Raw genomic sequence first — 4,618 nt, 5'->3', positions numbered from 1 at the left:
ATCAGGTCTCGTGTGAGTGACAAACTCGTATTTATAGTGTTGTGATTGGTATGTTGATGTGCATAATTATTGAGTTTCGGTGCTCAAAATGGTTATTTCCAGCCAATTACTCTATATTTTGGGGTTCACATGTTTGTGAGTGTTTTAGGCAAAAAGTAGGCGAAAATGCAGCAAAAAGGGAACTACCCGGCCGGGTGAATATCATGTGGTTAAATTCCACCCGGCGGGTGTCAACGTGAAGTCTGCCGAAGGCCAGAAGCTGCCGAGCAAGGGCGACCCGCCGGGTGAATTTCCAGTTCATTAATTCCACCCGGCGGGTGACTCATTTAACACGCGAGGAGTCCAGTAGCATCCCACCCGGTCGGGTGAATTTCCTAGGCAATAAATACACCCGGCCGGGTCCGTCAGTTTGACGATTTTTTGATTTCCAGACGCGATTTTTGGAGGAAAAATAAGAGGCAAGAGCTAGGGCTATTCGATTCCATTCTCTACAAGCCGCAAAAAAACACACACTCTCTCTCTATCAAGAACTCTTGGAAGAAGATTGAAGATTCAAGCTTCGATTCCTCCGCCAATTGTAATCCGTATCATGAATTCTATTGTTTTCTTTAGTTTTGTTTGTTTTCTACTTTGAACATGAGTAGCTAAACACTTTGTGTAGAATTCTTGGTGAAGATGCATTGATTCATAATTATTAATCCAATTGACTTCGTTTTTATCTTGCTCTTGTAATTATTTGAATTATTCTTGTGCTTTTCCCTAACAATTGCTTGATCACCAATTGGGAGTGTTAGGATTTCTTAGAGTAATCGGGAGATGAAATAATTAATCTTGAAAGAAGAATAATTCACACCTTAATTCAATAGAACTCGGGAGAGTTGAGGTTTTTTGAGGGATCTGTTATCTAATCGATCTATTGGGAGTTAGGTCTAAGAATTAGAAGGGGACTTCAATTGTTACACTTAATCTACAAGTTTCTCACCTCGGGAGGGGGTTTAATCTACATGTGTGATTGATTCAATAATTCTAGAGACTTTAAATGGTAAATCGATTTCAATTGGGTTAGGCTATGAGTTGTGCATCGGATCCTTGAATTCTGCATATTTCTCCACCATCTTACACAGCTTTCTTAATTGCTTTCGTGTTTAAGTGTTCTATTTTATTCTCTGACTTTACATGCTTTTCGTAGTTGTTAGTTTTAAACCAAAAATTTCTGATTGTCTGGATAGTAGTTGAAATTGGTTCGTGGTACTCAAGTTGACACTTATTTGTCTCTGTGGGATACGATATACTCTGCTTGCTAAATGCTACAATAACCCCGTACACTTGCGGGTATTAATTGGGTAAAATAAAGTTGAGTCAAGTTTTTGGCGCCGTTGCCGGGGACAATTTTGTGTTATATAACTTGATATCGTGATAATAATCAAGATTACTACTTCAGATTTTATTGCTTTTTGTTTCTTTTTACTTCATTTTTAAATTTTTTTTTTGAGTTCTCACATTTGTGTTTCTTGTTCAGGTGTATGCACACACGTTCTAAAGGCTTGCCTCTAGAACCTTTTGATCCGGAGATCGAAGCAACAAACCGGAAGAGGAACGCCTATAGGAGACTCACGCAGAAAATTCAAGCTTCTTCGCCTAACCGCATAGGAGCATCTTCAGTTCAAAGCGACCTTTCACCCCGATCACCAGTTCAGGACCATATTTTGTTTGATCCCGTTTCTCCTAGTCTGATGGAGTACGAAGAGGGCAACAACGGTCCACCACCCCTCCTCTCCAATTATGCTGAGCTTCTACGACAGCTGGAGGAGCTGCGTCAACAAGTCAATCATAGACAAGCTGTGGTTCCTGTTCAGAATCAGTATGCATACCAAGGCCAGGCAAATCCAACTGTCCATAGCAACATCGCTGCCAACACCTTTGAGCTGAAAAGAGGACTTATTCAGATGGCAGAGAATATTGCTTTAGGGGCAAATCCACAGATGATCCGAACACAACACATCACCAAGTTCATTCAGATCTGCAACACTACGAAGTTGAAATGGAGTGACAGATGATCAGATTCGACTTAGGCTGTTTCCCTTTTCCTTAGAGGATTCAGCAAAGGATTGGTTGGAGAGCTTGGAGTCGGGCTCAATCAGAACATGGGATGCTATGGTATAGAGAAGTTTTAGAAAAGTTTTATCCCCCCAGTGAGGCGATTAAGAGGCAACATGAGATCATTGCCTTTCAGATGAACCCTGCGGAGAATATCAGAGAAGCATGGGCGAGATTCAAAGCCTTGATGAAGCGATGTCCTAACCATGGGCTAACCCCAACTGTTCAAGTCATAACATTCTTCAAGGGGTGTGTGCCTGAAGCACAACGGGAGTTGAACTTGAGCTCAGGTGGTAATTTTCTGAAGAAAGGAGTGGATGAGGCCATGGAGTAAGAGAGGCATGGAAGTAATAGAAGAGCTCGCATCTAATGACGACGGATGGAGCAACAACAGGAGTAAAGTACATAGGGTGGCGTCTACCACAGATCATGATCCTATGAGCGCCCTATCTGACAAGTTGGATGCGCTGACTATGAAGTTTGACTGCATGGCAATGGGGCAACCGACTCAAGAGCCCCAAGGAAATATGGAGGATGTTAGCTATGTGAACCAAGGGGGAACAACCGGTACTACAATAACCAACGTCCCAACTTCCAGGGTGGAGGATATAATCAGTTTGGGAACAGGGGGCATCCAATCTCTCTTATGGGAACCCCAAATGCTCTGCAACCTCCCCCGGGGTTCACGGTTACCAATGGAGTGGTCGATGATCCGAAGAAGATGACCACGGAAGACATACTAAGTCTTTCATGCTACAGTCCAACAAGCTCATGGAACAGAACAACCAAAGAATGGAGAAGGTTGAGACAGATGTGCAAAGCATGGCCACTCATATGAAGAACATCGACACCAGATCAGCCAGATTTCCCAGACTGTGAAACTATGACTCAACCGGGGAAAATTCCCTTCGAACACCATCATAAATCCCAAGATTGCAAAGCTGTGCAGCTGAGGAGTGGAAAAAGTTATGAGGGACCTGCAATGCCATCGAGGACAGAGTAACGGAAAAGGCACTGAAGAGGAGGAGTTAGTCGAGGAAGTTGAGCGAGGCAGTACAAATTACTCCCCCACCTAAGGAGAACGTGGTTCCAACTCCACCTGCACCACCTGCAGCTCGCACTTCCACTGACGTGAGGATTCCTACCCTCAACGTGTGCAAAAAAGAAGACAGATGCACAGTTCTCGAGGTTCTTGGATATATTTAGGAAGGTGCAGATAAACATCCCATTGGTGGAGGCATTACAGCAGATGCCCAGCTATGCCAGGTTTCTGAAGGATGTGGTTTCTAACAAGAGGAAATGGATGGAGTATGAGACGGTGAATTTGACTGAAAGCTGCAGCGCCATTATTCAAAAGAAGCTACCAGCTAAACTGAAGGATCCAGGAAGTTTTACCATTTCTTGCATAGTGGGAGATTGTCAAGAAGGGAGAGCGTTATGTGATCTGGGGGCGAGTATCAATCTAATGCCCTATTCGTTCTTCCAGAAAATGAAGATTGGAGTGCTCAGACCCACTACTATATCATTGCAGATGGCTGACAGAACAGTGTCATATCCGAAGGGGATCGTTGAAGACATACTTGTCAAGGTCGGGGAATTTATTTTTCCAGCCGACTTTGTAGTACTTGATATGGAGGAAGATAGGCACGTCCCACTTCTCTTAGGCAGGCCCTTTAGCCACAGGGAGAGCACTGATTGATGTGCACAAAGAGAACTTACTCTCCGACTGAATGATGAGAGTATCACATTTTCCATCTATGATGCGATGCAGAAATATGATGACGAGGATGCTTGGAGGTTCAAACAGTGTAACATGATCGAGGTGATTGATGATTGTGTGAGAGAGGTAGCCCATGCTATTTCTTATCAAGACAGGCTCGAGCGATGCCTATCGCAGTCTTTACTGGCTTCAGACAGTCTGCAAGTGTCTGAATTTGCTGAAGAACTACTTCATTTTGTGGGAGCTCTTAATTCTGGTGGGGAGATTCCAAGAAGGAACAACAAATTTTTATCTCTCAAAGATCCGGCAGACGAGGAAGAGAAAGAAGAGAAGAAAGAGGAACTTAAGCCGTTGCCTTCACACCTCAAATATGCTTTCCTTGGAGAGAATGAGACGTATCCGGTAATTGTCTCTTCATCACTTACTTCCACTGAACTCGATAAATTGCTGCGAGTGCTCAGAAAGCATAAGGGAGCCATAGGGTGGTCTATCTCGGACCTCAAGGAATCAGCCCTACTGTCTGCATGCACAGGATTCTATTAGAAGAAGGATCCAAACCTAAAGCTCAGAATCAAAGGAGGCTCAACCCGATAATGCAAGATGTGGTGAAAAAGGAGGTATTGAAGTGGTTGAAAGCCGGGATTATATATGCTATTTCGGACAGTGATTGGGTGAGTCCCACCCAAGTCGTAGCCAAGAAGGGTGGAATGACTGTGATTCAAGGTGGCAATGATGAGATGATAGCCACCAGATTGGTGACAGGATGGCGAGTTTGCATCGACTACCGAGTTCTCAATGCAG

This window comes from Salvia splendens, chromosome 14 (assembly GCF_004379255.2).
Source record: "Salvia splendens isolate huo1 chromosome 14, SspV2, whole genome shotgun sequence".
Taxonomy (NCBI): domain Eukaryota; kingdom Viridiplantae; phylum Streptophyta; class Magnoliopsida; order Lamiales; family Lamiaceae; genus Salvia; species Salvia splendens.
Note: the sequence above shows the minus strand (reverse complement) of the source record.